This window comes from Macaca mulatta, chromosome 16, assembly GCF_049350105.2.
Source record: "Macaca mulatta isolate MMU2019108-1 chromosome 16, T2T-MMU8v2.0, whole genome shotgun sequence".
Classification (NCBI taxonomy): domain Eukaryota; kingdom Metazoa; phylum Chordata; class Mammalia; order Primates; family Cercopithecidae; genus Macaca; species Macaca mulatta.
In genome coordinates this window covers 92,392,571-92,410,251 of record NC_133421.1, presented here as the reverse complement: position 1 = coordinate 92,410,251, position 17,681 = coordinate 92,392,571, and the positions used below count along the sequence as shown (strand labels likewise).

The 17,681-nt window shown below is 54.4% G+C and overlaps 1 protein-coding gene and 1 long non-coding RNA gene across 4 annotated transcripts in view; both read left to right on the top strand.

Moving 5' to 3' along the window:
* The window catches only part of RAB40B (RAB40B, member RAS oncogene family), a 300,307-nt gene that overhangs the window by 262,066 nt on the left and 20,560 nt on the right, over positions 1–17,681 (top strand). The window lies entirely within an intron of this gene.
* Positions 202–3,119, top strand: LOC144336096 (uncharacterized). The gene is made up of 2 exons (XR_013407546.1): positions 202–1,451; positions 2,856–3,119. It is a non-coding gene; the product is annotated as an uncharacterized LOC144336096 (long non-coding RNA).

The following is a 17,681-nucleotide window of genomic DNA, read 5'->3' as shown; positions in this document are numbered from 1 at the left end:
GTGAATATAAGTGCTTCTGTTACTGAAAGGTGAGGGCAACCGGGCTCGGTCGCTCACAGATGTAATCCCAGCACGTGGGGAGGCCGAGGTGGGCGGGTCATGAGGTCAGGAGTTTGAGACCAGCCTGGCCGACATGGTGAAACCCCATCTCTACTAAAAATACAAAAATTAGCCGGGCGTGGTGCTGCATGCCTGTAATCCCAGCTACTCAGGAGGCTGAGGCAGGAGAATTGCTGGAACCCAGGAGGCAGAGGGTTAAAGTGAGCTGAGATTGTGCCACTATACTCTAGCCCAGCAACAGAGCGAGACTCCGTCTCAAAAAAAAATAAAAAGAAAGGTGAGGGCTTTCGTAACTCCACACTCCATCCCCTCCACCCGACTCATCCTGAGTTTTGTAGCCCAGGCTGTTATTTTTATATTGTTCAGGTTTTTAGCCCTTGCTTCTGTATTGCGGCTGTAGTGCCCACAAGAATTTAGTATCAATTCAACATTTAAATATAGTCAGTGCTCACCAAAGTCCTTTGACCATTTCTGTCTTTGTTCATTGTGCTGTCTCTCTCTTAATTAGCTAGATTTCATTATCAGTCGTTTTTTTCAGAAGGACTCGAGTATTTCCTGAGTGTTTTTGTGTCTGAGAACGTCTCCCCGTGGTCTTTCTTTGAACGATACAAAGATATCTTGGCTGGGTATAATACTCTTAGATTTGTTTTCTTCCCCAACACTTTGCAGCTGTCATTCCACCATCTCCTGGCTCGCATGGGTTGTGATGAAGCCCAAGGTCGGCTGATTTTTCCCGGTGTGGAGGATTGTCCTTCCCTTCGTGAATTTCTGAGGAATTCTTTCTTTTTGTCTCACAGTTCTTCTGCTTAACCAGACCATGTCTCAGAGTTGAATGTTTTGTGTTAAACTTCTAGTATGCATGTACTCTTTGAGTTTCCAGGTGTGTGTGTGTGTATTATATATATATTTTTTTCTTAGACGGAGTCTCAATCTGTTGCCCAGGCTGGAGTGCAGTGGTGTGATCTCGGCTCACTGCAACTTCCACCTCCCAGATTCAAGCAATTCTCCTGCTTCAACCTCCCAAGTAGCTGGGATTACAGGTGCCCACCACCATGCCAGGCTAATTTGTTTTTGTATTTTTAGTAGAGACAGGGTTTTGCCATGTCGGCCAGGGTGGTCTCGAACTCCTAACTTCAGGTGATCCGCCTGGCTCAGCCTCCGCAAACCTGGGACTACAGGTGTGAGCCACAGTGCACGGCCTGAATTTTTGTGATTTTCTTATGCCTTTCCTATTTGTTGGTAATTCTGATTTCAGTAAACTGTTCTAGCTGTTTTAACTTACTGATTAGTTCAGTAAAGATATTATTTTCCTCTCCTAATTTTCTCTTGGTTTTGGAGTTTTCCTTTTTTTTTTTTTAGAGACGGAGTCTCGCTCTGTCACCCAGGCTGGAGTGCAGTGGCACGATCTCGGCTCACTGCAACCTCTGCCTCCTGGGTTCAAGCAATTCTTTGCCTCAGCCTCCCGAGTAGCTGGGATTACAGGCATCTGCCACCACGCCCAGCTAATTTTTGTATTTTTTAGTAGAGACGGGATTTAACCATGTTGGCCAGGCTTGCTCGAACTCCTGACCTCGTGATCCGCCCTCCTCGGCCTCCCAAAGTGCTGGGATTACAGGCGTGAGCCATTGCGCCTGACTTTTTTTTTTTTTTTTTTTTGAGACGGAGACTCACTCTGTTGCCCAGGCTGGAGTGCAGTGGTGCGGTCTCAGCTCACTGCAACCTCTGCCTCCCAGGTTCAAGCCATTCTCCTGTCTCAGCCTCCCGAGTAGCTGGGACTACAGGTGTATGCCACCATGTCTGGCTAATTTTTTTATTTTTAGTAGAGACAGGGTTTCACTTCGTTCGCCAGAATGGTCTGGAACTCCTGACATCAAGTGATCCGCCTGCCTCGGCCTTCCAAAGTGCTGGAATTGCAGGCGTGGGCCGCCGCGCCTGGCCCTACGTGCACTTCTGTGACTGTGTCTCTGGCCCCCATTATGTGAATGAGCCTCTGCCGTGTTGTGTGAGGCTGTGGGGTGTTAATTCCCGTGGCGTGTTCACTTCCCTTTTGTGACTCTACCACGATTTATTTCTCCCTCCTGCGGGTGACGGGCATTTGGGTGGTTTCTGGTTTCTGACTATTACGACTTGTTCTGCTGCGAACATTCCTGGTACATATCCTTCGCGTTTCTGTTGAAAGTTACCTGTGCGTGCGAATCTCTGGGTATCAGGCATGCAAATGTCTATGTAGGTTTCCCTGTAGTAGATTCTCCCAAAGCATTTTTCACTTGGTGCTCCCACCAGCAAAGCCGGAGGCCCCGGCTCCGTCACCTTCCCTCCCAGCACGGGACTGTCTCTCTCTTTCTGGGTGGTGTGCAGTTTGCCTTTGCATTTCTCTGATAACTAATTGAGCACCTTTTCATACGTGTATGCGAATTTCCTCTTTTGAAAAATGCCCAAGTTGGCTGGGCGTGGTGACTCACATCTGTAATTCCAGCACTTTGGGAGGCTGAGGCGGGTGGCTCACCAGCGGTCAGGAGTTCGAGACCATCCTGGCCAACATGGTGAAACCCTGTCTCTACTAAAAATACAAAAAGGGCCGGGCGCGGTGGCTCAAGCCTGTAATCCCAGCACTTTGGGAGGCCGAGACGGGCGGATCACGAGGTCAGGAGATCGAGACCATCCTGGCGAACATGGTGAAACCCTGTCTCTACTAAAAAAATACAAAAAACTAGCCGGGCGAGGTGGCAGGCGCCTGTAGTCCCAGCTACACAGGAGGCTGAGGCAGGAGAATGGCGTAAACCCGGGAGGCGGAGCTTGCAGTGAGCTGAGATCCGGCCACTGCGCTCCAGCCCCGGCGACAGAGCGAGACTCCGTCTCAAAAAAAAAAAAAAAAAAAAAAATACAAAAAAATATTAGCTGGGCCTGCGCCTATGGTCCCAACTATGTGGGAGGCTGAGGCAGGAGAAGCGCTTATACTCGGGAGGCAGAGGTTACAGTGAGCTGCAGTCGCACCACTGCACACCAGCTTGGGTGACAGAGTGAGACTCCGTCTCCAAAAATTAAAAAAAAAAGAAAAAGGCCGGGCGCTGTAGCTCACGCCTGGCAGGCACCTGTAGTCCCAGCTACTCGGGAGGCTGAGGCAGGAGAATGGCAGGAACCCAGGAGGCAGAGCTTGCAGTGAGCTGAGATCGTGCCACTGCACTCCAGCCTGGGCGACAGAGCGAGACTCCATCTCAAAAAAAAAAAAAAAAAAGAAAAAGAAAGAAGAAAAATGCCCGTGTCTTATGTCTGTTTTTTCATTTTGGTTGAATTTCTTTCAATGATTGCTAGGAGTGTTTAAAACATAGATTCTGGCTGTGAGTCCTTTGTCGGCTGTGTGGTCCTGGATATCCACACTCATCTGCACGTTACCTTTCCACTCCTTTAATAGTATCTTTGGATGAACAGAAGCTCTTAATTTTAACATAATCTAAATTATCAGTGTTTTGTGGTTAGGACTTTGGGTCCTGTTTAACAAACTTTTGCTGCTCCCAGATAACAAAAATGTTCTCTACAAGCATCGTTTTACCTTTGACATGAGCGGCTGCCTCCAGCTGGGGTGAGGCCTGAGGCAGGGATGAAGACGCATTGTTTTCAGTTGGATGCCTGCCCCCCACCCCAGCTCCCCCACATTGCACGGCCACCCTTGTCCCAGCCCGGAGCCCACTTGTGGGTCTGGGTCTGCACCGTTGGCCTGCCTGTCTCTCGTGTGTGTGCCCGGGTCAGACTCCGTCTTCTGTGGGTGGACGTGCCCTGTGCTGTCTGGGGCGGTCAGATGCGTCTTGTCCTTGCCCAGGCAACTGTGCCCAGGTGTTCCCTTTGCTCTGATACAGTCAGCGAGGCCTGGATTCTCCCTCCTGGGCATTTGTCTTCCTCTTGGTCTGTAGTTGGAGGGCGGAGTTCTTGGATCCTGGACCCTGTCGGCAATCTGAGTCCACAGACTGTGCGGACCCCCCTGCTCTGCCTGTTACCCAGGGAAGTGTCTTCTGTTCTGCAGCAACGCCTCACACACACCGGCCCCTGGTTCCCGGTGGCCTGGCCCCGTTTCTGTCTGGCAGCTGGGCCCCCGGTTCAGGCTCTGTCTCCTTGGAAGTTCCGTTTCTCTCCAGGCAAGGGTGGAAGGAGAAAGGCATCACCAGGCTGGCCCAGGATACTGTCGGGGCACGGCAGGGCCCTGTCTCTCCGCCACCCCAGCTGGTGTTTCTAACACCAAATTGTGACCCTTCTCTGAGTGCTGAGTTTTCTGCCTTTTGCACATTTTTAAAAATTTTTTGAGACAGAGTCTTGCTCTGTCGCCCAGGCTGGAGTGCAATGTTGTGACATCGGCTCACTGCAACCTCTGTCTCCTGGGTTCAAGTGATTCTCCTGCCTCAGCCTCCTGAGTAGCTGGGATTACAGGCGCATGCCACCAGGCCCGGCTAATTTTTGTATTTTTAGTTGAGATGGGGTTTCACCCTGTCGGTCAGGCTGGTCTCGAACTCCTGACCTCAGGCAATCCTCCCTTCTTGGCCTCCTGAGTAGCTGAGATTACGGGCGTGAGGCACCGCGCCTGTTTATTAGTGACAGGGAGGGAGGTGGAATAACTACACCAGATGCCACCACCTCTTGCCTCCCACCCTTTTCCCCAGCATGAGGGCCTCACCGTCTTCTCCAATCCTTTCTCCTGGCTGTTTATTCAGCATCCTTTTCCCAGCATGAAAATCCCATTGTTCTTTCTTTGTTTCATTTTTGCTAAGAGCTGGTGATAATAACCCTCACTTACTGAGGGGGAGTCATCTCGAGAGAGGATGTATTGTGAGGCCCAGAGAGGCTGAGCTACTCCCTCAGGACTACACGGTGCATGGACGGACGGGGGTGCAGGTGCAGGGCCTGGCCCTCCCCTGTTTCCAGTGTTTAATGTTGGGAAAACCCTCCTCAGAAGGAGCTTTTCTTCCTGGAGAGGACATCAGAACTCCGCTACTGAGTGACCCAGTTGCTGGGGTTTGCTCCTTCCTCTCTGCCTTGGACAGATGCTCCCCGGGGACACGCGTGCACAGTCCGTGCTCCCTCCAGTTCTGCAAATCTTCCCCCTGGACACACATGCACACTCCATGCTCCCCCGGGACACGCGTGCACGCTCCGTGCTCCCTCTGATTCCGCAGACAGCCATGGATTTGCTGCTCGATACAGCTACTCTTCTGGTTTCCCTTGGCAACCACCTCGAGATTTTAAACACGATTTATAAAGTCATCACTTCCTTTTTTTTTTTTTTTGAGACGGAGTCTCGCTCTGTCACCCAGGCTGGAGTGCAGTGGCCGGATCTCAGCTCACTGCAAGCTCTGCCTCCTGGGTTTACGCCATTCTCCGGCCTCAGCCTCCCGAGTAGCTGGGACTACAGGCGCTGCCACCTCGCCCGGCTAGTTTTTTGTATTTTTTAGTAGAGACGGGGTTTCACCGTGTTAGCCAGGATGGTCTCAATCTCCTGACCTCGTGATCCGCCCGTCTCGGCCTCCCAAAGTGCTGGGATTACAAGCGTGAGCCACCGCGCCTGGCCAGTCATCACTTTCAAGTTTGAACTGAAAGTCAAATAATATTTTATCCTGCTTCTTTATGGTGCAATCCTTAAGGAGGAGATGGTTTTCTGGGTTTTTTTTTTTTTTTTCTTTTTGAGATGGAGTTTTGCTCTGTCGCCCAGGCTGGAGTGCAGTGGCACGATCTTGGTTCACTGCAACCTCCGCCTCCTGGGTTCAAGCAGTTCTCTGCCTCAGCCTCCTGAGTAGCTGGGATTCCAGGCACCCGCCACCATGTCTGACTAATTTTTTGTATTTTTAGTAGAGATGGGATTTCACCATCTTGACCAGGCTGGTCTTGAACTCCTGACCTTGTGATCCACCTGCCTTGGCCTCCCGAAGTGCTGGGATTACAGGCGTGAGCCACCGCTCCCGGCCAGTTTTCTATTTCTTTAACTCCTGCGGTACAACTTGTGAGCAAATTAATTTTTAAAATATGTTGTGTTTTAAAAATTGTGTCATAAATGTTTCTGTGCATTTGAAAATAACACCATTGCATTTGTATTAAGTTTTCCCATTAGAAACCCTCAATTCAGCCCCACCTCACCTGTGTCCTGCGGGGTCCGCTCCCACCCTGATGACCATCCTTTAGCTTGACCCGTTACTTCTGGAACCCCAGCCCCAGGTGAACCTGATTTCCAGTGACAGGCTGGGAGAGGCTCAAAACAGGCCAGCCAGGTTTCTCCAGGCAGAGAGAGGGTCAGCTCTGGGGGGGCTGGAGGCCCACCCATCGCCCCTGAGTCTGTCACCCGGCTGTCCACCAGCCTGGCACCGGGCACTGCTGTGGTGGAGAGTGGACGCAGCTGGAGCAGGCAGACCCACAGTCCTGCCTCATCCTGCCAGCCACACCTGCTCACTGTTCCTCCTGTCCCAGGAGCGCAGGCTGCTCCGTGCTGGGTGCTTTTGGAGTGAAGAGAGCGGCAAGGGGCATCAGAGGCAACAGCGGAGTCAGCTGGTGTGTGCTTGCTGTGGGTACTGTTCGCATTCAGAGACGTTTTTAACCTTTATTTTCTTTTTTTTTTTTGAGACGGAGTCTCGCTCTGTCGCCCAGGCTGGAGTGCAGTGGCGCGATCTCAGCTCACTGCAAGCTCCGCCTCCTGGGTTTACGCCATTCTCCTGCCTCAGCCTCCTGAGTAGCTGGGACTACAGGCGCCCGCCACCTCGCCCGGCTAGTGTTTTTTTGTTATTTTTTTAGTAGAGATGGGGTTTCACCGTGTTAGCCAGGATGGTCTCGATCTCCTGACCTTGTGATCCGCCCGTCTCGGCCTCTCTTAACCTTTATTTTCAACTTTATTCCCAGGATTCTTCAGCTTCATTAGCTGTGTACACACAAAACCTTAAAAGAGCAACAGCATCCAAGGGGCTTGGGCATATAAATGTTAGAGATCTAGACTTCATCAAACAAAACAATTTTTTAATTTTTCTGAGACAGAGTCTTACTCTGTTGCTCAGGCTGGAGTGCAGTGGTGTGATCTTGGCTCACTACAACCTCTGCCTCCTGGGTTCAAGCGATTTTCCTGTCTCAGTGTCCAGAGTAGCTGGGATTACAGGCATGCACCAATTTTTCTATTTTTAGTAGAGACGGGGTTTCACTATGTTGGCCAGGTTGGTCTTGAACTCCTGACCTCAGGTGATCCACCTGCTTCAGCCTCCCAAAGTGCTGGAATTACAGGCGTGAGCCACCACGCCAGGCCCAAACAAAACTATTTATTTATTTGTTTTTGAGACAGAGTCTCGCTTTGTCACCCAGTCTGGAGTGCTGTGGCATGATCTCAGCTCACTGCACCCTCCGCCTCCCAGGTTCAAGCAGTTCTCCTGCCTCAGCCTCCTGAGTAGCTGGGATTACAGGCGCCTGCCACCATGCCTCAGCTAATTTTTTGCTATTTTTAATAGAGATGGGGTTTCACCATGTTGGTGAAAGGCTGGTTTCAAACTCCTGACCTGGTGATCTACCCGCCTCGCTCTCCCAAAGTGCTGGCATTACAGGCGTGAGCTACCGCACCTGGCCCAAAACAATTTTTAAAAGTGGTCATGAGGGCCAGGCATGTTGGCTCACACCTGTAATCCCAGCACTTTGGGATCGCTTGAGCTCAGGAGTTCAGAACAGCCTGGGAAACATAGGGAAACCTCGTCTCTACAGACAGTTTAAAAATTAGCTGGGCGTGATGGTGACTTAATGTGTTTTGGGCCCTAGCTGGCAGAGAGAAGGATGGACTGGTGGAAGCTCAGCACCATGAAACGAGAACTTTCAGGGAGGTAAAGTCAGTTTTGAAACCGGGTCTGGCTTATTGCCCAGGCTGGAGTGCAGTGGTGCGATCACAGCTTAATGGAGCTTTGACCTCCTGGGCTCAAGCAGTCCTCTCACCTCAGCCCCCCAGTTGGCTGGGCCTGTAGGTGCATGTCACCATGCCCGGCTAATTATTTTATTTTTAGTAGAGAGAGGGTCTTGCTACGCCGTCCAGGCTTGTCTTGAATTTCTGGGCTCAAGCGATCCTCCTGCCTCGGCCTCCCAAAGTGTTGAGTTTACAGGTGTGTTGAGTTTACAGGTGTGAGCCACCGCGCCTCGGCCTCCCAAAGTGTTGAGTTTACAGGTGTGAGCCACTGCGCCTCGGCCTCCCAAAGTGTTGAGTTTACAGGTGTGAGCCACCGCGCCTGGCTGGGGGTGTAAAGTCTTGAAGGCACCTGCCCTGCGTGGTGGGCAGCCAGTCAGGAGGGCTGGTTATCTGGGGACCCTGTACTTGGCTTCTCGGTCTCTCCGAGGACGCCAGCACCTCTCACAGAAGCTGGCGGCCACGTCCTGCAGAGAGAGCCCCAGAAGGCTGGCAGTGGAGAACAGCGAGGCCGTTGTAACAGATCTTGGGGTTTTCTCAGCTACGAATGAGCCTCAGGCTGTTTTTACTCTGTGGGTTTTGTATCCCAACCTCTTGCAGCTAATAATTAATTACCCTCCTCCAAGTGAAGTTTGCTCATGAATTTGAATCAACTGGTGTGTTATTTATGTTTGTGACTCATGATAGAACTGGCATTTTGTTTGACTAAAAATAAAAGGTGAGTGAAGGGGCTTTTGGACAAATTGAAGCAGAGATTTACTCTCGCACAGTTCTAGAGACCAGAAGCCCAGAATGAAGGTGTTGCCCGGGCCACGCTCCCTCGGCAGGCTCTAAGCGGGGATCCTTCCTGACTGCCCCGACTTCTGGGGTGCTGCCGGCAGCCTTCGGCGTTCTGTGGCCGGTGGCAGCACCGTTCCAGTCCCTGCTGTCTGTCGTCACACAGCCTTCTCCCCTGGGTGTCTGTGTCCCCAAATCTCTGTGCTTTTAAGAACACCAGCCATTGGATTTAGGGCCCACCTAACTCAGTATGACCTCATCTTAACTTGGTTACATCTGGAAACACCCTTGGCCAGGCGCAGTGGCTCATGCCTGTAACCCCAGCACTTTGGGAGGCCGAGGCGGGCGGATCATGAGGTCAGTGGTTCGAGACCAGCCTGGCCAACTTGGTGAAACCCCGTCTCTACTAAAACTACAAACATTAGCTGGGTATGGTGGCGGGCACCTGTAATCCCAGCTACTCGGGAGGCTGAGACAGGAGAATTGTTCGAATCCAGGAGGCGGAGGTTACAGTGAGCTGAGATCATGCCCCTGCACTTCAGCCTAGGCAACAGGGCCAGACTCCGTCTCAAAAAAAAAAAAAAAGAAAAGATGCTGTTTCTAAATCAGGTCACATTCTGAAGTTCTGGGTGAACGTGAACCTTTGGGGGACAATTCAACCCAGTGTAGATGGTGAACCCCGAGAGGACAGTCTCCTTCTCATGAAGGAGGAGCTGGTCACCCTGTGGGTCCCCTCTTCTTGGAGCTTCAGCACTGGAGCCCCTGGCCCTATTGGATCCTGTTGGCTGGGGCCCTGGAGGGCCGCCTAGGACCTGCCCCGGAGGCAGGCCGGGTGCCTGGGGCCCACCCCATCTGAGTGTTTCACTGCTGGGCTGTCTCCGTGGGACCCTACGGGCCACACAGCTCATTCTGCTGGTCGTCCATGCTTGGGGTTGGGACACTGAAGCTTCGTCCCTGTGTGCGGTAGAGGACGTGGTGACTCGAAGGGGGGCCCAGGAATCTGCATTTAAGTGCACGACCACATTTGAGAACCACTGTGTGCGCCGTCTCTTTCCACCGTGTTTCTCCTCCTCCCTCCCCATTCTCTTCTTCGCTTCTGTCCTCACTTCCCCCTCCCCCTCCCTCCCCCTCCCCATTCCTTTCCTCTCCCGCTTCCTCTCTGGTTTTATTGAGATATAGTTTACTTACAGTAAAATTTCTCCTTTCTTGAGTTTTTTTTTTTTTTTCCTGTTTTGAGACGGAGTTTTACTCTTGTCACCCAGGCTGGAGTGCAACAGCACAATCTCAGCTCGCTGCAACCCCTGCCTCTGGGTTCAAGTGATTCTCCTGCCTCAGCCTCCTGAGTAGCTGGGACTACAGGCGCCCACCACCACACCCAGCTAAGATTTTGTATTTTTTTTTAGTAGAGACGGGGTTTCACCGTGTTAGCCAGGATGGTCTCGATCTCCTGACTTTGTGATCTGCCCGCCTCGGCCTCCCAAAGTGCTGGTATTACAGGCGTGAGCCACCACGCCTGGCCAAACTCATGTTTTTTGAGTTAATATATTACCACATGTAGTGTTTTGGCAACTGTGTTCAATGTATATGAAGCAGAAATATTTGCCTTCATTTTTAGCTAATTTTCTCTTAAACATCATTTTCTTTTTTTTTTTTTTTTTTTTTTTGAGACAGAGTCTTGCTCTATTGCCCAGGCTGGAGTGCAGTGGTGCAATCTCAGCTCACTGCAACCTCCACCTCCTGGGTTCAAGTGATTCTCCTGCCTCAGCATCCCAAGTAGCTGGGACTACAGGCATGTACCACCATGCCCGGCTAATTTTTGTATTTTTAGTAGAGATGGGTGGGGTTTCACCATGTTAGCCAGTGTGGTCTTGAACTCCTGACGTCAGGTGATCCACCTGCCTCGCCTTCCAAAGTGCTGGGATTAAAGGCGTGAGCCACCATGCCTGACCCAGAATTATATTTTAGAATTAAAACATTTGTATCAAAATTTCATATGAAAAATGTTGGCCGGGCGCGGTGGCTCAAGCCTGTAATCCCAGCACTTTGGGAGGCCGAGACGGGCGGATCACGAGGTCAGGAGATCGAGACCATCCTGGGTAACACAGTGAAACCCCGTCTCTACTAAAAATACAAAAACTTAGCCGGGCGAGGTGGCAGGCGCCTGTAGTCCCAGCTACTCGGGAGGCTGAGGCAGGAGAATGGCGTGAACCCGGGAGGCGGAGCTTGCAGTGAGCTGAGATCCGGCCACTGCACTCCAGCCTGGGTGACAGAGCGGACTCCGTCTCAAAAAAAAAAAAAAAAAAAGAAAAATGTTAAAATTACGTATATCATAGTATTACTACTATGTAGAAAGAAAACCGTATATACGTAAACAGTGAAATGAACTACACAGAAATATTAACAGTGGTTGTCCATCGGTGATGAGATCGCGGTGGTAAATATTTAGTGCTGAGCATGAATGACATGATTTTAAATAAACGTTTTCGTATCCACTATTTTTTTTAACTTCAGAAGCAATGAGTGTCAGGCAGCCGTGGGTGGGGTGGCCTCCTGGCACCCTCCCTCTCTAGCCTCCAGCCAGGCCTTTGGGTTGAGAAGCTCCCACATGTGGGGGAACTGCCGTCCCGTCCGCTGAGTAGCCCTGCCCAGAGCCCCCACCCCTGTTTGGCAGGTGGTGGCCACGGAGGGTGGGGCTCCTGCCTGCGACCCAAGGCCAGGGCAGGACTGGATCCTATGGCTGCCCCCCGGGTGTGTGGGAACCTGGGAGAGACCCAGGCCCTGGTGTGGGGTCTGGGGCCACATGAGACCTCCCTGAGAGAGGTCACCCCACCCTGAGAGCCCGGGCCCACCTGAGTTGAGCCCTCGAACCCGGCCAGGCCTCCGGTCTGAGCAGGACGGGCCAGCCCGAGGACAGCTGCCCCCTTCTCTCAGGCCCTGGGAGTTGTGGTCACAAGATGTCTGGCCCCATGACCAGCCTCAGGGAATCCACCACTCTGATGGGTTGTGAGGGGCCAGCTCAGAATGAGCCACGAGGGCAGCTCTGGGATCTGGCCCCTCTGTCCCTCCCAGAGCCACCATGGCTGCCTCGATCCCCCTTCCCCTAGATGATGTCCGTTTGTGAACCTCCCACAACTGCGTCCGCCCCCAGGCCTGCCCAGGCAGCAGCTGCCATGCTTTAGGGCACTGCTTCTGGGCCCCGTTCCTCGTGTTTCCAGGTGTCCTGTGGTGGTGACAGCTCAGTGGAGGCGGCCCCTGCCCTGCGCTCGGTGGAGGCTGCCCCTGCCCTGCGCTCGGTGGAGGCGGCCCCTGCCCTGCGCTCGGTGGAGCCTGCCCCTGCCCTGCGCTCGGTGGAGCCTGCCCCTGCCCTGCGCTCGGTGGAGCCTGCCCCTGCCCTGCGCTCGGTGGAGCCTGCCCCTGCCCTGCGCTCGGTGGAGCCTGCCCCTGCCCTGCGCTCGGTGGAGCCTGCCCCTGCCCTGCGCTCGGTGGAGCCTGCCCCTGCCCTGCGCTCGGTGGAGGCGGCCCCTGCCCTGCGCTCGGTGGAGGCTGGCCCCTGCCCTGCGCTCGGTGGAGCCTGCCCCTGCCCTGCGCTCGGTGGAGCCTGCCCCTGCCCTGCGCTCGGTGGAGCCTGCCCCTGCCCTGTGCTCGGTGGAGGCTGGCCCCTGCCCTGTGCTCGGTGGAGGTGGCCCCTGCCCTGTGCTCGGTGGAGCCTGCCCCTGCCCTGTGCTCGGTGGAGCCTGCCCCTGCCCTGTGCTCGGTGGAGGCTGGCCCCTGCCCTGTGCTCGGTGGAGGCTGGCCCCTGCCCTGTGCTCGGTGGAGCCTGCCCCTGCCCTGTGCTCGGTGGAGGCTGGCCCCTGCCCTGTGCTCGGTGGAGCCTGCCCCTGCCCTGTGCTCGGTGGAGGCTGGCCCCTGCCCTGTGCTCGGTGGAGGCGGCCCCTGCCCTGTGCTCGGTGGAGGCTGGCCCCTGCCCTGCGCAGGGTGACCTGCAGGTGCTTAGTGACGGGGCGGGGCAGCAGGTGGCCTCTGCAGCACTTGTCCAGCCTGATGCTGATCCCAGGCCTCACGTTTTGGGAGTTTAGTGTCCTAAAACAAGGTGATTTAAAATAAATAAGGCTTGTCGTGGCCGGGCGCGGTGCCTCACACCTGTAATCCCAGCACTTTGGGAGGCCAAGGTGGGTGGATCATGAGATTGAGACCATCCTGGGTAACACGGTGAAACCCCATCTTTACTAAAAATATAAAAAATCAGCCAGGCGTGGTGGCGGTGGCGGCGCCTGTAGTCCCAGCTACTCGGGAGGCTGAGGCAGGAGAATGGCGTGAACCTGGGAGGTGGAGCTTGCAGTGAGCTGAGATTGAACCACTGCACTCCAGCCTGGGTGACAGAGCGAGACTCCGTCTCAAAAAAAAAAAAAAAAAAAGGCAGAAAGGGAGCTGCTTTCATGAAAACCACACACTTAAAGTCATATGTGAGCATTTTACAGTGCAGGTGTAAAGTGGCGTTTAATCACCACCACACTGCAGCCAGCGTCAGCACCGGCCACTTCCAGGAGCCCTGTGCCGTCCAGCGGCCACTCGCCCCGCCCCCCCCTCCGCCCCAGGGACCGCCAGTCTGCTTTCAGGCTTTTTGGGGTTTTAACTCAATGTAAGACGGATTTCTCAAAAGCTGGGCTCAACACATCTTCTCCTGTGAAGGCAGAGTGAGGCCACTCACTAAAATAGAATTCAGCAGGTGGTAGATGACTTAAAACGGATTCCTAAAATATTTACTCTTTATGCAGCTACAAGTGTTGAGGATGGTGTGGCATTTAGCTTTTCCCTTTTTTGTTCTTTTTTTTTTTTAGAAGGTTAAAATTATCTTTTTGTCCCTGTTTTCTGACTCACTCAGTGAACATTCTGACGGGCTTTGTTCTAGAAGCTTTGTGTATCTTTATGATATTTTGATGGACAGAGTACGTGGTAAGTTACTCAGCTAAGTGCAGTGAGCTCGAATTGTGTTATCCTAAGGCTGACACTGCTGATGTCAAAAATGTTTGTTGGTTTCTCGTGGACCGAAGCGTGTGGTAACACAGAGAACGGGAAACGGAGAATAACAAAACAGCAAACACAGATGGGAGATCAGGTGAAAGAAAACACTGCAGAGAATAAAACAACATGGCTCGATCCATGGGTTTATGAAAAGAAGATTCTTCTCACAAATTGAATTTGAACGTGGCTATGAAAGGATATGGTTTGAGGATCTCTCTAGGCAGACTCGGCTGCGTTAGAGGGTTTATCTTTGGAACAGCATTAATTTTAGAGAAAAAAGAGAGACATGAAATTAGATTGGTCGCTGCTCACTGGGCCCAGTGTCCAGACGTTCTGGGCCGTTGCAGAGGGATGGAGAAGAGGCCCCGGGTCAGGTGCAGGGGTTGGACAGGTGCAGCACCACGGCATCGCTGACGCCCTCATCTGGGGTCAGAGGGCCCCAAATCCGGGACCTGAGCAAAGAGGATGCAGGCTGTCTGTAGGGCCAGGCCACCTGTGCCTGGAAACGCCAAACGCTTGGGTGCTGGCCCTGGAGACGGGTGGTGGACGAGGATTGGAAGGTGGACACGGGAAGGCAGGGTTCCCACTGGGAGAGGCTGAGTCCACAGGGACAGAGACGCAGAGTCAGGGCTGATGGAGAGCCACAGCGCAGGCTGCCTCTGGGCCTCGCACCTGGGCAAGGCGGACGCATCGGGGAAAGGCCAGAGTGGGCTGAGCTGGCCACTGCAGGACGGGCCAGGCAGCCCCAGGAGGCTCCAGGCACTTCCTGAAGCAGCCTGGCTTGAATGCTTTCTTCCCTGTTGGGACGGGAGAAATTGCTTTTAGCTTTTTCTGTAGGGAACCTCATTGTAATTAGCTTTTACGATGGGCTGAGAACCTGGGACTTGGAGGAAATTCAGCTTTTAGTTCAGGTATTAATCCGGAGATAGCTTGAACATTAGTTGTTTAAATTAGTAGGCTACCTGCCGGGCGCAGTGGCTCACGCCTGTATTCCCGGTACTTTGGGAGGCTGAGGCAGGTGGATCACCTGAGGTCAGGAGTTCGAGACTAGCCTGACCAATATGGTGAAATCTCATCTGTACTAAAATAAAAAATTATCTGGGCGCGATGGTGGCACTTGTAATCCCAACTACTGGGGAGGCTGAGGCAGGAGAATCACTTGAATCCAGGAGGCGGAGGTTGCAGTGAGTTGAGATCACGCCATGGCACTCCAGCCTGGGTAACAGAGTAAGACTCCATCTCAAAAAATAAAAGAAAGAAAAATTAGTAGGCCACTGAAGCAGAGATCTCAAACTGGTGGGGGTAATCCTGAAAACACAGGACCCATCAGAACGCAGAGGGAATGGTGCTTTGTGGGGGTGGCTGGGAAGAGCTGAGAGACTCGCCACAGAATTGGTGCAGAGCGGTGGCGGGGGAGAGGCTGTTGAAGGTGAGGGGTGCCCTCACTGTGTGTGGGGGGAGAGGCTGTTGAAGGTGAGGGGTGTCCTCACTGTGTGTGGGGGGAGAGGCTGTTGAAGGTGAGGGGTGTCCTCACTGTGTGGGGGGGGAGAGGCTGTTGAAGGTGAGGGGTGCCCTCACTGTGTGTGTGGGGGGGGAGAGGCTGTTGAAGGTGAGGGGTGTCCTCACTGTGTGTGGGGGGGAGAGGCTGTTGAAGGTGAGGGGTTCCCTCACTGTGTGTGGGGGGGGAGAGGCTGTTGAAGGTGAGGGGTGTCCTCACTGTGTGTGGGGGGGGAGAGGCTGTTGAAGGTGAGGGGTGCCTTCACTGTGTGTGGGGGGGAGAGGCTGTTGAAGGTGAGGGGTGCCCTCACTGTGTGTGGGGGGGGAGAGGCTGTTGAAGGTGAGGGGTTCCCTCACTGTGTGTGGGGGGGAGAGGCTGTTGAAGGTGAGGGGTTCCCTCACTGTGTGGGGGGAGAGGCTGTTGAAGGTGAGGGGTGTCCTCACTGTGTGTGGGGGGAGAGGCTGTTGAAGGTGAGGGGTGCCCTCACTGTGTGTGGGGGGAGAGGCGGTTGAAGGTGAGGGGTGTCCTCACTGTGTGTGTGGGGGGGGAGACGCTGTTGAAGGTGAGGGGTGTCCTCACTGTGTGTGGGGGGGGAGAGGCTGTTGAAGGTGAGGGGTGTCCTCACTGTGTGTGTGGGGGGGGAGAGGCTGTTGAAGGTGAGGGGTGTCCTCACTGTGTGTGGGGGGAGAGGCTGTTGAAGGTGAGGGGTGCCTTCACTGTGTGTGGGGGGGAGAGGCTGTTGAAGGTGAGGGGTGTCCTCACTGTGTGTGGGGGGGGAGAGGCTGTTGAAGGTGAGGGGTGTCCTCACTGTGTGTGGGGGGGGAGAGGCTGTTGAAGGTGAGGGGTGTCCTCACTGTGTGTGGGGGGGGAGAGGCTGTTGAAGGTGAGGGGTGTCCCTCACTGTGTGGGGGGGGAGAGGCTGTTGAAGGTGAGGGGTGCCCTCACTGTGTGGTGGGGGGAGAGGCTGTTGAAGGTGAGGGGTTCCCTCACTGTGTGTGGGGGGAGAGGCTGTTAGGTGAGGGGTGTCCTCACTGTGTGTGGGGGGGGAGAGGCTGTTGAAGGTGAGGGGTGCCCTCACTGTGTGGGGGGGGAGAGGCTGTTGAAGGTGAGGGGTGCCCTCACTGTGTGTGTGGGGGGGGAGAGGCTGTTGAAGGTGAGGGGTGTCCTCACTGTGTGGGGGGGGAGAGGCTGTTGAAGGTGAGGGGTGCCCTCACTGTTTGTGTGGGGGGGGAGAGGCTGTTGAAGGTGAGGGGTGCCCTCACTGTGTGGGGGGGAGAGGCTGTTGAAGGTGAGGGGTGTCCTCACTTTGTGGGGGGGGAGAGGCTGTTGAAGGTGAGGGGTGCCCTCACTGTGTGTGTGGGGGGGGAGAGGCTGTTAGGTGAGGGGTTCCCTCACTGTGTGGGGGGAGAGAGGCTGTTGAAGGTGAGGGGTGCCCTCACTGTGTGTGTGGGTGGGGAGAGGCTGTTGAAGGTGAGGGGTGTCCTCACTGTGTGTGTGGGGGGGGAGAGGCTGTTGAAGGTGAGGGGTGCCCTCACTGTGTGTGTGGGGGGGGAGAGGCTGTTGAAGGTGAGGGGTGTCCTCACTGTGTGTGTGAGGGGGGAGAGGCTGTTGAAGGTGAGGGGTGTCCTCACTGTGTGTTTGTGGGGGGAGAGGCTGTTGAAGGTGAGGGGTGTCCCTCACTGTGTGGGGGGGAGAGGCTGTTGAAGGTGAGGGGTGCCCTCACTGTGTGTGGGGGGGGAGAGGCTGTTGAAGGTGAGGGGTGTCCCTCACTGTGTGGGGGGGAGAGGCTGTTGAAGGTGAGGGGTTCCCTCACTGTGTGTGTGGGGGGGAGAGGCTGTTGAAGGTGAGGGGTGCCCTCACTGTGTGTGGGGGGAGAGGCTGTTGAAGGTGAGGGGTTCCCTCACTGTGTGGGGGGAGAGGCTGTTGAAGGTGAGGGGTGTCCTCACTGTGTGGGGGGGGAGAGGCTGTTGAAGGTGAGGGGTGCCCTCACTGTGTGGGGGGAGAGGCTGTTGAAGGTGAGGGGTGCCCTCACTGTGTGTGTGGGGGGGGAGAGGCTGTTGAAGGTGAGGGGTGTCCTCACTGTGTGGGGGGGGAGAGGTCACTGAAGGTGAGGGGTGTCCTCACTGTGTAGGGGGGAGAGGCTGTTGAAGGTGAGGGGTGTCCTCACTGTGTGTGTGGGGGGGGAGAGGCTGTTGAAGGTGAGGGGTGTCCTCACTGTGTGTGTGGGGGGGGAGAGGCTGTTGAAGGTGAGGGGTGTCCTCACTGTGTGTGTGGGGGGAGAGGCTGTTGAAGGTGAGGGGTGTCCTCACTGTGTGTGGGGGGGAGAGGCTGTTGAAGGTGAGGCGTGTCCTCACTGTGTGTGGTGGGGGGAGAGGCTGTTGAAGGTGAGGGGTGTCCTCACTGTGTGTGTGGGGGGGGAGAGGC